The sequence below is a fragment of the Salvia splendens genome, chromosome 15 (assembly GCF_004379255.2).
Source record: "Salvia splendens isolate huo1 chromosome 15, SspV2, whole genome shotgun sequence".
Classification (NCBI taxonomy): domain Eukaryota; kingdom Viridiplantae; phylum Streptophyta; class Magnoliopsida; order Lamiales; family Lamiaceae; genus Salvia; species Salvia splendens.
Window position 1 is genome coordinate 26,049,919 of NC_056046.1, and position 20,339 is coordinate 26,070,257.

Genomic DNA, 20,339 nt, shown 5'->3' on the forward strand with positions numbered 1-20,339 from the left:
AGTGCGGTCGAATCGCCACATTCTTCCGCGGGGCCCACCAGCCCTCCTGCTTTTCTGGAGGCTCTGCCTTAAAACCACTCCTCCTCAAAACAGCCCATAGGTTTCCGGTTTCCGCCTCTGTGGGCGCCCATTTTTCCGCCTCATTCCTATCTCCACTTTCTCACCTTCCTATCCCTCATTTCTACTGCATTTTTCCTACTACTTTTCAATTTCTTAACAATGTGTTTTTGACATAATTTCATATTCATGCTACCAAAATTAGCAATTCGAAATGTAAAGTTGCCATGATCAAAGATAGGTAAAGTTGATGATTACAAAATTAAATTATTAAATTATACTCCCTTGGATCCCCAAGAATATTCACTATTTCTTTTTTTAGTCTGTGATACAAGAATATGCACTTTCCTATTTTAGAAATTCTTTTCTCTCTAAGAGGTGGGACCCATTCTCCACGAATAATACTTTAATTACTTTTCTTTTCTACATCTCTCTTACTTTACTAATTTTGCATTAAAACCAGTGCCGAAGCCAAAGTGTATATTCTTCGGGGACGAATGGATTACCGTTGCAAAGATATTGCTATTTTATTAAAACCGAGTCAATTGAACAAAATTATGAATTGAAATAATACTAAAAATAAAAAGAACAAAATAACTCTAATAGAACAGGGTATACGAATTTGTTTCATTCTAAGCTCACACCGATTCTCTCGTATTAAAGAAAATATTTGTACCTTTTAAAAGTTGTTGGTTATAATTAACTGGAGAGAAAAGAATGATGTGAGTCTTGGATGCAGAAAGATAGAGGGGTAGAATATTTTAATTGAAGGGGAAAAAGTGTTTGAGCCTATTAAATGGAACGTGAAAGTTTTTAAAAATAGAAATATATTATCTTATTTAGGATAAATTAAGAGTGAATTATGAAAACAATCCCTGGACTATAGGTTTATCTCGCCAATAGTCTCTGTACTTTAAAAATATCTCGAGTAATACCTGGATTAAGGGTTTATTTCAAAATCGGTCATTTTGACATTTTTTCACCCGAAAATGCCTTATTGGGCTGCTGGGCAATTTCGTCTTTTCGCATATTTAACTTTTTCAATTTGATATTATTTCAATGGTGTACTAAATCTGATATTATTTCAAAATTATATTTTTCTTCACTTTGTCATCGTTCATTTTGTTTCTTTTTTTAAATATAAGATTTAATTTTAGAAAATTAAATTTAAATTTTAGATTTTTAAATGTCAATAAATTATTTTAATTAAAATGATTAATTTATGGATTCTTCCTCGACTCACAGCTATATATATATAAATAAAACTATGCAGTCAACTCACACAAAATGAAGGATGGTAAAGGGAAGAAAAAGATAATTTTGAAATAATATCAGATTTAAATACATCATTGAAAAAATATCAAATTGAAAAAGTTAAATATGTAAAAAGACGAAAATGCCCAGCAGCCCAAAAGGACGTTTTCGGGTGGAAAAATGCCAAAAGGGACCGATTTTGAAATATACCCTTAGTCTAGGGACTACTGAAGATATTTTAAAAGTCAATGGACTATTGGCAAGATAAACCCATACTCCATAAACTGTTTTTGTAGTTCATTCATAAATTAAAGAGTAAAGGTCAATTGTTGTCCTAAACATATGACCAAAATACGAATTTCGTAAAAAACATTCATTTTTTTGAAAAACAGGTCCATAACAAATGAAATACTTATCGGAGTGGTTCTTTTTTTCTGTTCCGTCAAAAAACTAACGGTCATGCAATCGTGCAATTAGTGTTCACAGTTAGTTTGTTTACCGAACTGTAAAAAAAAAGGACTACTCCGTCGTCATTTTCATTTGTTATGGACTTATTTTTAAAAAAAAATGTTTTAAACTATATTCTTGTTTTGATCATATATGTTTAGGACCAAAATTGACTTTCACTCTAAATTAAAAAGAAAAATGCGTTATTTTAGTTGAGACTGAAAAATACAAAGCATTTTCTTATTTTAAAATAACTATTTTAACGTTCTTCTAAAAAAATTACCATCTCAATGAATGGTTAACAAAACTAACAAAAGTCTAGAGGTGCCGGCGTGCCGCCCCCTATACATATGATATTTAATTACTCCCTCAATTATATATTAATAGAGTTATTTTACTATTTTAGAAAATTTCAAGTTAATTGAGTTATTTATATTTTTAGCAAAAAATAACAATCTCTCTTATTTTTTTATTTATTTATCTCTCTTGCTTTATTCACCATCCACTTAACACACTTTTCTTAAACTCCGTGTAAAAAAGCGCCTCAATTAATAAGAAATGGTGAGAGTACTTCCTCATTCCTAAAAAAATAGATAAACTTGTATGTGACATAAATTTTAATAAATAATTGGTAAATAAAAAAGATTAGAAAAAGTAAAAGAGAGATGAGACAAGATAATAAAAATAGTGTAATTAGATTGTTCGGAGTGTGTAATTAATTAAAACCTTTCTCATATTTAAACTTTTTAATTTTATGGGAACAATCTAAAATAATAAAACTAATCAGTTTTTTTTTTAAAACTTATCATGCATAAATTACTTATTACTCCTCCTATTTTGATTTTAAGTGTTAATGAAACGTCTATATGCATTTAGACAATTCAACAAGCAACCTAAAACTGGTCATACATTATGTCGGCTGCCACTCTAATTTATTAATATGTCTAATTCACCAAACCATATTCACGTACAACCCACAAGATACCGACAATGCCAACTTTTTAGCATTCTTACTATCCCTTGATTCAAATTTCAAACTTCGCATTTTCGGGTTTGCCCAATATGGGATTTGTTTAGCACGTGTCTAATAATTTAGGTATGCCAACTTCTTTTATAATTATACTAATATGCACCAATTGTCATCCAATTATGATGGATTTTTTTTTAAATTAACTCCTATATTAGGGAGGAAATTACAAATAAACTCATATACTATAGATATGAGGAAATTACAACTGATGTCAAGAGGGCTCGAACTCGACACCTCATGCAATAATGTTCTATATATGATGGATTCCACACATTGTTTATTGCAGCATAATTCTTATATTCTATATTTACTCGTCCTTACAAAAAAACTACTGTACATTCTATCTTTCCCTAATTACTTTATCATCTCTTTTATTTTTCTCTCTTACATTTTTCTTACTCCTATTTTATTCTCTCATTATTTAACCACTAAACATCACCACTTAAAAATATGTGTAAAAAAATGTATGACCTATAATAAGATAGATATAATAGGATAGAGTGAATATCATATAAGTTGATTCCAATGGTATTCAATAGTGCCAGTTTTGACCTACATGCAATAACAAGTCATCTAGACTTATTTTGTATTCCTCCGTCCACCATATTTATTACTAGTTTCCTTTTTTATCCCCGTCCATCAATGCTTATCATGGTAACTTTGTACTAATTTTGGTAATGAATTTCATAACCCACTAATATGTATTCCCTCGTTCCATAAAAATATATGCACTTTTCATTTTCATCCATAACATAAAAATATGGGCATTTTCATCTATGAGAAATTGTCTATATCCCATTACCCATATACATCAATTTATTTACAACTTATACCACTAGGCCCACCATTACAATTCATTAAATACTAATAATATTACGGGTTTCAATATCCACTAACACTACTTTAACTACCATTCACCTCCTCTCTTTTACTTTACCAATTGTATATAAATTTTCGTGCCATTTCAAATGCATACATTTTTACGGGACGAAGGGAGTGTAATATTATTCACTAACACTACTTTAACTACCTTCTCCTCCTTTCTTTTACTTTACCAATTGTGTATTAATTTTCGTGCCATTTCAAATGCATAAATTTTTACGGGACGAAGGGAGTGTAATATATGACTCACACTCCACTAACCTTTTCAACTCATTTTCTATTAATTTTTAAAAACTCCTGCTATAGCACCCCCTACCTAACCAACCGCCAATCATATAGGCGGTGTCACGAAAAAGGCGCTATCAAATATGGCAATTAAACATTCCCTTTCTCTGAACCGTTAAGAACAAAAAGTTTAAACCTGTAATATTTACAAAGAGGAGTCAGGAGAAGCAGTAACTTACCCCCAACTACTTGACAAAGTAGGTTTTTATTTTTGTTTTTTTTAGTTTTTGTTACTCCCCCGTCCCACATTACTTGAGGCATTTCTTTTCAGCACGAGATTTAAGAAAGTTGTGTTTAGTGACTTAAATAAAGTAGATGAGAGAATAAAGTAAGAGAATGAAGAGAGGGTAAAGTAAAAGAAAGAATAAAGAATGTGAGATTAGATGTTTTGTTTTTAGAAAAAAAAAGAAATGACTCAAGTAACCTGTGACAACCAAAAATGGAATACGACTCAAGTAACTTGGGACGGCGGGAGTATTTTTAAGTTTTAACTGAGTCATTAGCAACTCCAATTGTCTCTTAATACCACTTGGCCCAACTCTAACCTCCGGGAGTGAGTTGGAACCAAGTGTGAGAAGGAGGGAGTTTGCTTATATATACTTGTTGTGTATTTATTTTCTGTGTTTAAGTGTTTTGCGTTTAAAACTATCCCACACTTAGCCCATTGCATGGTCTAAGTGTTAGAAGTTTTTGTTAATTTCGTATGATTTTTCTATTTTTCTTGGTGCGATTGTTAGAGTTTGTATACTAGAAATCACCTTTCGAGTGATTGAATACTGTAAAAACTCTTATTTTATTTTTCAAGGAATAAAACATATTATTTTTTTCATAATGTTGTTATATTTTACATTTAATGGTTGTTTTATTACATATTTAAATGTATAAGAATCTTAACAAAGTCTAAGTCTTTGTTTTAGTAGACCGGTTGTGGGTGTCGTAAGGTAACACGGTCGTTTTGAACAAAGAAAAAGAAGAATTTCACAATCCAGATAGGCCTAGACTACTTATCGTAAAAGGTTGCAATGTCAGTCCGCATATTTCTAAGCCTTACTGAAATAAGATGATATTGGTGTGGTACAGCACTGAACGGATCTAACAGCGAGACGTGTCTTTATGCTATCTACTGAAAGATGAGGTCTTGATAAATATTTATTTGTTAATCTACATACATTAGCATTGAGCATACGTTATTGATTATTCATTACTTTGACTTATCAAATGGTGCGAGTTTTTCGTAACCCAATAATCCTGATATCTTGGGTAGTGGTGATTAATATCTAACAGTGCTATAATTGCTATTATGTTGAATCGTGCGTGAGGTGAGTCTCGTTTGATAATATCCTCAAGAGGAGCTTGAACAAGGTTTTATTATTCGGAAAACTGGCCAGTTGGAATTTAATTATTCTTTGAATAATAAATAAGTGTTTCTTTCTGAGTCCACTCTTGGAATGAATAAGATGTTAATAAATTAGGCCCATAGCAGATTTCAATTAATTAATGGATATTTATATCTTAAGCGCGGGAATAAATATTTAAATAAAATGGAAACCCGGATTACTTGTAATTTCGGATTTGGATGGGCTGTGCAATATTATTACTGTAGTGGCTGATAATGATTTCTAATATAAGCTTGTATTAAATTGTGGGTTCAATTTAATTAGTAAAGCTAATTGGGTGAGACCATATCCAAACCTCCATAGATCCCTGACTGGGTCCAAATATGAACTTAATATAAATAGGAGAATAAAGGAGAGACAAAATTAATTAATTTGGAGTTAGTAATTTTCATCCCCCTCTATTTCTTAGAGGAGCTCAAAAATTCTCTCAACACTCCTCCGTGAGATTTTTCTGTGTTTTTTATTCGAGTCCTAGTGTTCTGATAAGATGAGCCCACACTGATTTCGGAATACAGTTCGGGAACCAGTTAGAAGATCTGTGGTCTAGTATTGAAGATCATCTTGGAGAAGGCTGTCACGACCACATCTCCCTAGTCAAAGAAAGTGTAGCTATATCGCGACTAAATCTTACTGAAACTGTATCAACTCATCATAAGATGCTTAAATCAAAAGAAACATTGTCTGAAATGTGTTGAGGATACAAATCATACTGAATCAGAGTTGTTATGGGACAATTGTCTTTACTAGAACAAGTTCTAAATTTACGCAACGAAAGAGTACCAAGACAGATGTAATATGTATGAAGACATACTACACCAGCTATCTTCCTACTTATTTAGTCTTCTGTCCCAACACCTCCTCGGCTTTGACATCGATCAACCTGCACATTAAGGAAAACAATATGCAGGGCTGAGTACTTGATGCACTCAGTGGGCTCATGCCAAAAATATTTTCTCTTTTAGTTGTCAGCCAAGCTGAGTGAACACGGTGTTTTTCTGAAAACAAGTTCCGGTCACTAAAACTGTTATTTCTTTCTGACAAAAGACTGCAGTCATTTAAACTTCTGATGATATACCATATCGGATCTGTGTGAATCGGGAATGTGGCCACATTCCAACGGTCACTAGACCGGCCAACCTGGCGCTAGCACACAGTCCCTATGTGTACACTAGTCCGAGTAGGGTTTCCGGCCCTACTGGGACCCGAATTCAATTATGTTTCACATAAACATAAACATAAACATGGCAAGACAACTCATTCAAAATAAATCATGTTTCACATAAAACACGCTTTAAAAGAAAGAAGAGAAGCCCACCTCGTCTGCTTAACTCTTTCAAATGGGCGCTTCCTGACTTGGGATTACTCGTCGTGCGACGAAGTTCCTTGATAAAAATAATATACTTAAATTAGGCTTTAAGTAACTATTTATCTTGCATGTATGCATGCCTAAGCGTGTGCTTATTATTTCTTTCCTGCCTTCTAAATTTAGAAGTCTTAAATCTTTAATTAAATCAACGATTTAGTTTATTCGGAGTCTTGCCGAACTGTTCAGGTACAATATATTCCCGAATTATTTTCTTTAAGTATCTTGAAACTTACTTGGACTATTAAAAGTCTCGTCTAATTATTTACTGAATACTATTTCAACACGGCTAAATAAATTTCTTTTCTTCCGTGGTTTAAGGAATTGCTCCCATTATACTTTGAAACTCTAAGATAATGACTCCAAATAAATCCCCAGGCCCAGCTAGGAAATTTATTTAACCTGGCCCAGAGTATTGGTTTCTTAAGCCCTTTTTCGGCCCAGTTCCCTTCTTTTTTTACAACTTTTGGCCCAGTTGTAATTTAAATTGCAGAGGCCCAAATACTAATTTTTTCTTTATCTCCTTGACCCAATAGCAAATACAATCAGCACAATCGATGCTTCTCTCTCAAATGTCTGCAATTTGCATCAAGGAGGAAAACCCCCAAATCGGTCCCTCTCTCTAATCTCATCCCTCACTTTCATTCTTCCCGAAATTTATCAATATCCCTTCCTACATCAGAGGCGACGCCTCCATTTGCTTCGAGTCGGCAGGAATCTCACTGATGCTGCTCATGTCGTCATGGCCGGATAGTACCGCCGCTGTTCGTCACTCCTCAACGCCGACGTGCCCCACCTCGCAGCGCGGCCCTTTGTCGCCATTGATTCGTCGCTGCCCCGTGGTGATCTTTGGCTCCGTCGTTACTCGGCTTCCGCCGGACAACCTTACGCTCTAAGTTACGTCCCTTATCTCTTTCTTATCCTTTTAAAGCTTGGTCTGTTAGACCTTGTGTTCTTGGGCAGTAGCTATGTTGGAGCCTTTCGATTGTGGTGATTTAAGGTTGTGATCTAGCTGAGAAATTACCTGCTACACTATTCTTTTTTTACTGACTGTTATGGTTTGGTTAGGCATTGGCTCACAAAGATCATATCTTTGGCTATTGATGTTATTTTATGACTTTATGAGGGGTCATGCTTCTATGATTCTATGTTCTTGACTATTTATAGTGCATTCTCTAAATGATGCAAGAGTGTGTTGTGGCGTTACCTACTGAGAATGAGGCTGTGAAGGGTTGAGGGATCTCTGGCCGAGCTTAACACGAGTTTTCCTGGTTTGCTATGCTGCTGAAACTTCGCTAATATGTGAGGGTTTCTGCCCGTTGACATCACTGATTTGTGTTTGTGATTGTTACTTGTTCACTTAACCGCTGTATTGCTGAATTTCTTGCTGGTATGTGGATGAGACTTGAAGAATATGGAGGACTGTCTATATAGAGGAGAGGGTGTACTCGTTAGCTTCAGATTTGGGCAGCTTTAGTCCTGTTGTATCTTGCAGTCCCTTTAACTGCATTTGGCTTTTTTTTGTAACTGCTTGGTGATAAGGCTAATTTCATGCATCGGTTATGGGGTTAAATTCAACAATTTACGGGGTCTAACACATCTTTTAAGCCAGGTGTGTAGAAGAAATCGTCAGGTCCAGGAAGGAAGGAAGATAATCGCCTGGCGAAGGAAATTGGCGAGAAAGTGAGCAGAATGAAGAAAAATTGCCAGACGGAGGAGATCATTAGCTGGAGGGCAGATGGAGGAGATCATTAGCTGGAGGGCAGAACGGAGAATTCAAGAGAAAAGCTTCTAGAAGATCGCCTCCACATCTATAAAAGAGAGAGCATGCAACATGAAAAAGGGGGGGATTTTTTTTACTTTTTTGCTCTGAGCTCACTTTCACACACTTCTACATATACTTGGGGTGATCGGAAATCTGGGGGTTTTGGGGTCATTTTCGGTTTGATGTTGTGTACTACCGTCCCTACGTAGGGCGAAGAAACATTTTACTGTTTTCATTTTAGTTTTCTGTTTAGATTTCTACCCAGTCTTCGCTGTTCGAAGCTCGACTTTCGTTCTGTTATTGAAATCTCGTTTAGTTATCTATGGAATTTCTATTTTCTGTCATGAATGATGTTGATGTTGAGGTTTGTTTGTGTTTGATTCTGAGTTTGTGGTTGTTTACTTGAATGGATGCTTTTCGCACTTGATCTGGTGAATTGGAGTTGAATCGTGGTTGGATTATCGTTGATCGGAGTGGAACTGTTGAATCGGAGCTCATGGAGTTGTTTTTGGTTGTAGTTTGGTTCAGATTGCTTGGATGCGGAGTGGATTAAGCGTCCGACGTGTGGATCTGAAGCAGAGTTGAGGAATTGTGCATGAACTTGATATTTCGTTTCTGTGTTTCTGTTTACTTAGTCTAGTAGGTATAGATCTGTTCAGTTTCTGATTAATCACCAGTTTCAGACGTCTGAATTGTGTTGTTGTGTTTGAATCTGTGTTAATACTCTGTTTTCTCCATGTTCGGGCTTGAATCAAGTGATAAGATGCAGATCGTTGTTTGTTAATTTCAGAGTTAGTTATTTGCAGCTTTTCATCCGTACTTTACCGTTTCGGGAAATGGTCCCCACTACATGTTTGATCTATGTTTAGTTAGTTTAGGAAGTCGTTTACTAGGTCAAGGAAATTTGTTTGAGATATTGAAGTTAAGATGATGTCCCATGTCCGCATGATATTTACAGTTACCTAGGTCTAGTGTTAGTTTTCATTCCCCAGCCTAGTTGTAATTTTCTTTCTCAACCCAAATTTCCGTGGCAGCAGCCAATTCCTTTTCCAGAATCTTTTAAATGCCTTCTTACGCATACATCTTCGTGGGATCGATACCTACTTCCCTGTACTAATTCATATATAGCAGGTTGAGGGTTTTGAACGCGAAATTTGTGTGTCCGACGACCGAGACTCCCAAGATCGTCTGAGTTCCTAGACCTTGTGATCTAGCGGATTCTCTGGGCTTGAGAGGCTTGACCTAGCACAAAAGCACACACACTTTCTCTAATAGCAAGCTTTCAAATGGCGCCGTTGTCGGGGATGGATGCCGTAGTTTATGATTGTGTTTAGAGATTTTGGCGTATATAGTTTTGATTTTTCTTTTTTCTTTATTTTCAGTTTATGAGCAGAGGCTCACGGTTTGGACACTGGGGTAACTCATCTGGGTGGAGGAACGATCGGTTTACTTGGCAGGTCAAGGAGATAGCATCTACGGTCACCACCAGAGATTATCTACGAGAGATCCATTTCCGTTCGGTTCAGGAAGTGACGAGGATTGGAGTTCGTCAGGAAGGGAGGATCCCAAGTCGTCTTTAGAAACAGATACAGAAGAGAACGAGATCAGAGACATGGCACATGTAGTCGATTTAGATCCTGAGATTGGTTCGCTCACTGCCCATCTAGATGGTGAGCCAGCCCAGGCTATAGTCACGAATCAGCGTCAGAGGTCCATCGATATTAAGACAAATGTGCTAGGCATTCTACCGACGTTCTCCGGGCGTAGGAACGAGTGTCCATACGAGTTCCTAAATGAGTTTAGTAAGCTGTGCAGTATTCAGAAAAGGCCCAATGATGCAACGGAGGAAGATTATCGCCTACGCGCAATTCCATTCGCCCTGAAGGGAGAGGCTAACACATGGCTGCTGAGGCTGCCTCAGGATTCCATCCGTACATGGAGAGATTTCAAGTTAGAGTTTCTGGATTATTTTTTCCCTTCAAACAAGACAAACGCCCTCAAGAAGGAAATCGTGGAGTGTAAGCAGGAGTACGATGAATCTCTGAGTCAATATTGGTCACGATTCAAGGGATTAGTAGATGCTTGCCCGAATCACAGAATGATCGAAGCAGAAATTTACTATTTGTTCTATGAAGGAGCAACCCCTGAATCAAAGGATCTGATGAATTCCTCGAGCGGGGAAAACTTTACAAAGAAAAAGGGAAGTGAAGCAAGAAAGATCTTGGGGAAGTTGATAGAGGCCAAAAAGGCGTACGACAACCCGAGGAAGATTATGAGGAGAGGGTCAGCGAATGCACAAAGGGAGCAAGATGACGAAAGGGTCGAGGCGAAAATAGATAGGCTTGAGAAAGCACTCTTGAGTGCAATCGAGAAGACCAACCCGCCAGCCTCACGAGAGAAAGAGAAAACTCCGGGTCCAGTAGAAGCTCCACCCCAACAATACTATGGCCCTCAAGAGGGGGATTACCAGGCCCGGGTAAATTCGATGGGGAGTTGGAATCCAGATGGGAGTTGGAATCAAGGGAAACAGAAGGATGCACCATGGAGAACCCATCCCAATTTTAGATGGTCTGACAATGACCCGACCCAGCCACCTACACAACAGAACACCCAGTTTACACATCAACCAGAAAGGCAGACTAACTGGTCTGGGAGAAATCAGGAGGGGCATAACAACTGGAACAACCTGAATCAGGGCGATTATTCTAATTGGGGGAACATGAATCAAAACCACCAGGGGAGCTCTTATGTACCGCCACACCAAAGGAACTACCCAGGAAATTATCAGAATTCCCAACCCAGTTATCAGGGGAACCAAGGGTCAGGAAATCAGTTCAACAACAATTCATGAGGTTCGGGAAACTTTCGCCAGAACCAAGGGAGTGGACCAAACCTGGGTTCAGGACCAAATCCCGACCAACCCAATTCTAAGCCACAAAGGAATCTAGATGAAATGGTGCATGATCTAGTCAGTTCTCAATAGCATATGCAAAATAACATGCAATTCAACAATGACGTGGTGCATAAGCTTCAGGACGCTCAGTTGGAGCAGAAGGCAGCAATGGACATGCTGGCAAAGCATTTGTCCCAGATCGCAACCTCCTTGAACTAGATTTGAGGAAACAAAGGAAAGATTCCTGCCTCAGTAAAGCCACCAGATAGAGCTAACATCAGTCAAATCACTTTAAGATCTGGGCGAGGTTATGAAGGTCCGGTGGTGTAGATGAATGAAGAAACACCTCCCGCGGAAGGCAAGGAAGGGAAGAACTCAGTTCTTGAACCTGGAAATTCGAAGATAGGGAGTACCGTAAGAGGAGATGACCTTCGGGAAGGTGACCTGGGGAAACCACTACCTAGTGTGGCTGAACCGTTTTTCCTAGACCCAGAGCCAGAAGCGGAAAATGAAGTAGTGAGGAAGGAAACAGGCGAGCTTTCAGCTGGAGGGTCTACAAGTGCAGGGAAGCAAGTGAAACCATTTCCGCACCGAGGAGAAGCTAAGAAGAAGAAGGATGAACTAGTGGATTTTATGGATATCTTTGGAAAGTTGGAGATAAACCTACCGTTCTTACAGGCTCTGGAATTTCCGGTCTTCAGCAAATTCATTAAGGAGTTCATAGCTGGAAAGACAAGACCCAGTTGGAAGATCCTGATTGAAGAGAACGTGTCAGCAGTGATTCAGAAACGCAGGATGCCTTCGAAACGCACTGACCCAGGTATGTTCACCTTGCCCATTTCCATTGGTGATGTCAGAATTGAGCATGCTATGTGTGACTTAGGGGCGTCGATAAATGTTTTACCGCTTTCCATATACAAAAAGTTAGTAGGAGTAGGAATGGTGGATACGAATGTGGTAATCCAATTGGCGGATAGGTCATGCATTTGTCCAGAGGGAGTTTTAGAAAATGTCATAGTCAAGGTGCATGATTTTCTGTATCCGGCCGATTTCCATGTTATTAAAATGAGTGATAATGAATCCTCTGAGTCTAGCAGCGTGCTTCTAGGTAGACCTTTTCTGCGTACCGCTAAGACCATTATCGATGTTTTTGATGGAACCATATGCCTGGACTATAATGGGGAAAAATATACATTTAGCATAGATGAAGCAATGAAGAAACCATTAGATTTTGTAAATTTGCATGCTGTCGATGTTATTAACCCCCTGGTCCAGGAGTATCTTGTGACCGAGTTGATGCAAGAACAGATTGATAATTCAGAGTTAAGTCACTCTATTGACAGAGAGGTAGCTGGATGGTGTGAGGCAATGCATACAAGGGAACTAACGGATGAGGAACTGGGCGAAGCTATTTCGGAGTTTCGTAAAAATCCGGAGTCCGCCAGGTCAAGGGGATTAACCCATGTGGCTAGCGTGGAAAATTCTTCTGGGTCTGCAAAGGGAATGATAACTGATGCGACAGAAAAAAATCCCCTGTTCCAGGAAACAAGTACCCCCAAGAAGGAACTGGAAACGCTCCCACTAGGTCTCAAGTATGCCTATCTGGATGAAAATGGGACTTTCCCAGTAATCGTCAACAGCAACTTGACCAAGGAACAGGAAAAGGAATTACTGGAGGTAATCAGAAGGAACAAGAAGGCCATAGGACGGACTCTCTCAGACCTCGTAGGGATCAGTCCTGATCTTTGCATGCACCACATCAGGTTGGAAGAAGGTGCGAAGGCCTATTGGGACCCACAACGCAAGCTGAATCCGAACATGATGGATGAAGTTCTGAAGGAGGTTTTAAAGCTGCTCTCTTTAGGCATCATCTACTCCATACCAGATAGTGATTGGGTTAACCCGGTTCACATGGTACCCAAAAAGTCAGGAATTCAGGTAGTTAAGAATGGCAAGAATGAATTATTGCCCACCCGACTTGTCACTGGGTGGAGGATGTGCATAGACTACAGAAAGCTGAATGAAGCAACCAGGAAGGATCATTTCCCATTACCCTTCATTGATCAGATGCTCGAGAGACTGGCTGGAAAGCAGTACTTTTGTTTCCTTGACGGGTACAGTGGATACTTCCAGATCTATGTAAATCCCAAAGACCAAGAGAAGACTACGTTTACGTGCCTCTTTGGCACGTATGCTTATAGAAGAATGCCGTTTGGTCTGTGCAATGTGCCAGACACTTTTCAACGCTGCATGATGAGTATCTTCTCAGATCTACTGGAGGTTTGTATCGAGATCTTCATGGATGACTTCACCGTATATGGAAACTCTTTCGATTCCTGTTTGGCTAGCTTGGACGTAGTATTAAGGAGATGCCATGAGAAGAATTTGGTCCTTAACTTCAAAAAGTGTCAGTTCATGGTACCCGAGGGAATTGCCCTAGGGCATGTAGTCTCGGAGAAGGGCATACAGGTGTACCAAGCAAAGGTCGATGTGATTTCAAAATTGCCTAGGGCATGCAGGTTTCTAGGGCATGCAGGTTTTTATAGAAGATTCATAAAAGACTTCGCGAAGATCGCTCAGCCACTTACCCACCTTTTGCACAATGATGTTGATTTCTTCTTCGACGAAGGTATTTCAATTATTGAAAGATAAACTAGTGTATGCCCCTATCATTAGGGCACCCAATTGGAGTCAGCCGTTTGAAATAATGTGTGATGCAAGCGACTTCGCAGTGGGGGCGGTACTAGGTCAAAGGATTGATGGAAAGAATTACGTGATCTTCTATGCGTCGAAGACACTCAACCAGGCCCAGAAAAACTATGACACCACAGAGAAGGAAATGTTAGCGGTCGTGTATTCATTTGAGAAATTTCGACCATACTTACTGGGGTCGAGAGTGATAGTTTTTACCGACCACGCGACTATCAAGGGTTGGGGTTTTGGAGCCCCTTGCACAGCGGAAGAATTGTACAAACAAATAAATCAGACGTAGGATCTATTTGACAGATTACGGGATTAATCAATTCACATGTTAACACAGAATTGCATGCTAGAACGCAAATAATTCATGCTCATAGAATATAAATCCTAAACATGAATTCTATGGTTCAGAGTTACCGATTTGATTCTCCAAAGAATCGTGGATTGCTCGCGCCTTCTCCACGATGATCTTCAATACTAGACCACGGATCTTCTGACTAGTGTCCCGAACTGTATTCTGAAATCAGTGTGGGCTGATCTTATCGAAACACTAGGACTCGAATAAAGAAGACAGAACTTTCTCATGGAGGAGGAGCTGAAAATCTCACGGAGGAGAAATTCACTGAAAAATTCGTCCCTCTCTTTATAATTAGAGTGGGCGAAAATTTTCTACACTAAATTGTATTTTCTGTCTCCTTTATTCTCCTATTTATAATAGTTACATATTTGGCACAGTCAGGGATCTATGGAAGGTTTTGGATATGGGCTCCCCCAATTAGCTTTTTACTAATTAAATTGAACTCACAATTTAATACAAGCTTATATTGGAATATTACGAGCAGTCACTACAGACGCAATATTGAACTCCCCATCCAAATCTGAAATTATAAGTAATCCGGGTTTCCATTTTGTTTATTATTTATTTCCCGCGCTTAAGATAAAATTGTCCATTAATTAATTAAAGTCTACTATGGACTTAATTAATTAACATCTTATTAATTCCAAGAGTGGACTTAGCAAGAAACACTTATTTATTATTCATAGAGTAATAAAACTCCAACTGGCCAGTTTCCGAATAATAAAACCTTGTTCAAGCTCCTCTTGAGGACATTATCAAACGAGACTCACCTCGTGCACGATTCAACATAATAACAATCCTTGCACCGCTAGATAATAATCACCACTACCCAATATACCTGGATCGTTGGGTGACGAAAAACCCGCACATTTGGTAAGTCAAAGTAGTAGATACTCAATATCGTATGCTCAATGCTAACGTATGTAGATTAAGAAATAGATATTTATCAAGCCCTAGTCTTTCAGTAGATAGCATAAAGACATGTCTTGCTGTTAGATCCATTCAGTGCTATACCACACCAACGTCATCTTATTTCAATAAGGCTTAGAAATAATCGGACTGACATTGCAACCTTTCACGATAGGTAGCCAAAGCCTATCTAGGTTGTGAAATTCTTCTTTTTCTTTTGCAAAGCTTTGCATAGAACTGACTGTAGTTACCTTAAAGTGGACGACGCCCACAACCAGTCTACTAAGCAAAAGACATAGGCTTTGTTTACTTCTTATGCATTTAAATGTTTATAAAACATCTTATAAACGCACAAGCAAACACAATGTAATAATATACTGATTCTATTTGTGCGAAATGCTCGAATAATACTGAATCGGGTCAAAAGTGGATTGTAGAGTTTTTCCGTACACAAGCAAGATTATATTCGTGCGAACTCGCTCGAAACATGCTTTTCAGTATACTTAACCTAACAATCTCCCACTTATACTCAAAACATGCTTTCGAGTATACCCACTGCCAAAAACTCTCCCACTTATACACAAAGCAGGTCTTGGAACTAGATATATCGAACTACCATTCATTTCGCATCATGTTTGAAACATGTTGCCACAAAGGCAATTTCTATGAAAAATCTGTTTGGTTGTTCTCTGATAATATCTTTTGCACCACTATGTCTTTGCTGCGTACTTGATCTTTAATTAATTTCATCTCTCTATGTGATTGCTTAGCTTATGATCTAGTGTTCCTCTTGAGTTAGCCTTTGCTAGAGTAAAATACTCATAGGCATACTCAAACTTACGATCAAAGCTACTAGGAGTATACTCCTAATGTAAGCACATATAATGAGGATGACTTAAGCACATATAATGAGGATGACTTACTCGATCACTGATTAGTCATAAGACTAAGTCAGTGTAACCCCAAGGACATTACATGAATGACTGGTAAACTAGAATATAGCAATTAGTGTTTCTCAAGTACTATAGTATATCCATTACCTCAATCAAAGTCCTTCGCCATGGTTAATATGATATATACTTGCTATGCAAAAGCACAACTAATATCAAACTTAGTACACATCATAGCATACATGAGACATCTATCTCCAAAACTAGTCTCATAATTCTTGTTCTCACTAAGCGTCAAACGACACTTGACTAGAGACAAGACAATTCCATCTTGAAAGGTAAAAACCTTTGCATGGAAATTCTAATGCTAAAATGTTCCAAGCAATGTATAGATATATGATTCCTAAGAGAATCTCAACATTCTTTCTAGCAATCTTAAAGACTTAGATGCTTAGAATGTAATTAGTTTCTCTTAAATCCTTTATCTTAAACTGGGTAGACAACCAGTTTTCTACGCTAGATGCCAATCTTAGTTGTTTGCAACTTTGTAGATTTCATCATCGTAGAGTACCAATAATACCATATTTAATGCACTTTCAACTTCCTTGTGCTTACAACACATTTAAGGGCACATGTCAAATTTCAAACATTTGACAATCTTGATAAAAACACATATACTCTGACTTAGACGCTTGCCTAAGACCACAAAGGTCTTCATAAGCTTCCAATCATGTGTTCCTTGCCCTTTATTACATACCTATTAGGATGTTCCACGCAGATGATTTCTTCAAGACTTCTATTAATAGAAAGCTGTCTTTACAATCATAATACATACATTCTAATTTATGTAAGTTCTGATAGACAGAAGGATCGAACAAATCTTGGCACAACAACAGCGAGAAGATGATATTTCTCTTTGGGCATAGCCCATTGTCATTGTCTAGCCATTTGAGATCCACATTTACACTTGCAAATGTACTAACTCCCACTGACTGACACAGCCTGTAGGTAGTATTGCAAGTCTTGTAAAACATGTTGTCTATCTAAGATTATAGTTTGGAATCTAGCACCTTTCCAAGGATGAATATCCAAATGAACCAATTCTACATTGTAGTTAAAGGGAATATGTTCAAGTTAATCTAAGACCGAGTCTTGCGACACTCTTAGACCCATGAACTTGTTATGTTCCTAGGAACGCTCCCACTACGATATGGTTCTTACAATCTTGGGTGTTGAAGTTGATTTTATTAGTGCAAAATTTCTAATGGTATGAGTCCTTGGTAATGTGGAAAATTCGATATCTCTCTCTGTCCTGAGAGTTATCACGATGTTAGGCTTTTAGTTCTTCTCATGATCTTCATACAAGAATTCTATCTTTGAAGATTCAAGAACTAATAATTTTACATCATTTGGGACAACCTTAAAACATACCTCAGTACTCAACTCCAATTACTTGGATACCTTTCCAACATGCGTTGGAACAACATTACACCTTGAGATGTGCTAAACTAGAGTCACTCTAGTCCACAACTCGTGTTTTGTAGAAGATACTGATGATGGTAGTTTCTTTAAGGTGTATCTCGTTGTATCTAACGTTTATCCCATTAATGATAAGATTTTCATGAGTACAACTCATCACTTGATCAAACTTGTTTTAGAAAGACTTTGATTCCTTCTTACATAACTATCCCATTCTATGAAAGAACGCTTGGATTCGTTAATGGAGATTAGACTCCCACTACTGATCATAACTCTTTGCTCGTCTCCTAATTGGTGTAAACCATTGAGACTTGCTAGTCTTTCTACGTTGCACTTCTATAAGTATTATGAATCAAATGATTCTAACTCATAGTGCATCGAAAAGACATTCTCGACTTTCAAGCTATTTAATAAATTGTTAAAATCTTGATAGTCTAGATCAGTTTGAACAATAACTAAGTATCTTCTTGGCCTTAAGACTAAGAGCCATAAATACTTTATCATTCATTGTTTAAGAAGTTGATGTGTTGTTTAATACTCAATCTTGTTGCATCTATATTGTTTCAATACTATGATGCCTTAAACATCAACCATAAAACAATAATTGAGCATTAATAGCTCCCACTGCCACAAAAACCTATCTGGACCAAGATCTCTTACTTGGAAGTTGCATTGTCATGTAAGTCATTGTCCTGCTATAAAAGAGGTCAATCCAACTTACAAAGCATCTTCACTCGCTTTAAACAAACTTTGATGACAATTCAAGCTCTCCCATTTCCATATCTAGTCTTTTGTTCAAATGAACTAAGACTAAGGAAAAATGCAGCCTTTATGAATTCGTCATCTATCATGTTACTTTCTTCTAACAGTAATATAACGACTAATGTTCTGAAGGTTTTCTACTTTTCTGTTAAACCTTCTTTTAGTCATTTCTTATTACTCCAGGCGATGACTTGAGTCAGAAACTATTTGAGTGATCAAAAGATTCCTCAAAATATTCTGTCCTTTTAGGATATTCCAATCGAATCATCTTGACAGATTCTATTGATATCCATCTTTCATCGTCACTAACCAAGACTTGTCGTGCTACTTAAAAGAAAATAGCTTGACCTTATTCCTTAAAGAACTTGTCAAGTACATGCAAAAAGCATTCTCGAACAATCTTCGTGGAATTATGTCGAGGAAATGGAGGACATGAATCATTGAGTATAAACACCAAGTTTTAGCGATGAAAAGCTTATCCATTTTAATTTCCTGCCTACATAATTTTGGCATTCGAGTTCATTTCTTTAAGGATCGCAGACAAAATATGAATGGCATAATGAAGATTTGGCATATAAACTTATTATCACATACTTATGCTCAATACATAATCGCAAATAACCACAAAACAATTATGTATCTTGCAACTGTAAATTTAAAATTTTCTACCCTCCAGAGGAAGTCAATACGCATTAAAATCTTATAATTTTACTGGTCACAACACCGACGAATAGTCCAGAGACCACAGAGTGGCATGGCTGCCTAATGTTGCCTATGCAAGACCACCGAATTTAGCATTACAGAGTCTCATTTCTACAACACACTCCCATAACAATGCTCATGTGCTGCTAACAAGATCAAGCTATCCCATAAATTCTGTGTGAACTTTTGAGTCTTGCAGTTTCTTAGGATTATTGTTCCCACAGAGCAGGTGGCGATAATATTGGAAACCACATTCTAGTTCATACTATTTATTTTTGAGAAATCCGCCCTCATGAACTCGCTATTTCTTAGGATTATTGTCTCCACAGAGCAGATGACGATAATATTAGAAAAAAGCTTCATAAATTGCAGACCAATTGATGGAGACCATATACAACGCACTTGTTGTAATTATCACTTAGATATTTTTATATGGTTTTTGCATAATTATCACAAAAACAGATAAGACAGATAATCCACTTAAAATAGATAAACACCAAATAAACAGATAATTCCATTTAATGCATGGCATTTAAACACGCTGGATAATTAACGACAATTATTTAATCTAGTTAAGGGAGAATCAATTAAATAATTATGTTTTATCTTGGATAGTAATTATCCAAATTCATTTAGGATTTATCAAGATAGTGTTAACTATCTAAATCCATTTAGGATTATTCTCGATTTTATTCCGATAAAATCAAATCCTTCAATTCAAGACAACCTTGATATAAGATTATCATTATTTAAATCGTTCTAGGATATTACTAGATAGAAACGATTCCATCATAATCCTTACGATAAATAAAATCCAATCAACCAAGATTTATACAAATCTTATTTCTTTTTAGAATAGACATCTAGGATATATCAAACACCACTTGGGATTTCTTCGATAAATTAATTTATCTAAATCCAATTAAATAAGGATTTTCTTATATATTATCTTTATCGTAATCTATCTAGGATATAAGTCCAAAAGATAAGGATAACTTGGATTAATGTTTATTTTAATCCATCTAGGATTAGTCTTAATAGAATTAAATCTATTCAAATCCATAGGATAAAATAAATTAATATAAATATTAATCCTAATCCATCTAGGATTAATTCTTGGAGTAAATCCATATAAATCCAAAGAATTAGATAATATTATATTATAA

At 37.1% G+C, this 20,339-nt stretch overlaps 1 long non-coding RNA gene across 1 annotated transcript; it reads left to right on the forward strand.

Annotated features, from left to right (window-relative positions):
- The first annotated feature begins 7,256 nt into the window (after positions 1-7,256).
- Positions 7,257-8,824, forward strand: LOC121769048. Its single transcript, XR_006043467.1, has 2 exons — positions 7,257-8,017; positions 8,328-8,824. It is a non-coding gene; the product is annotated as an uncharacterized LOC121769048 (long non-coding RNA).
- Positions 8,825-20,339: the final 11,515 nt, after the last annotated feature.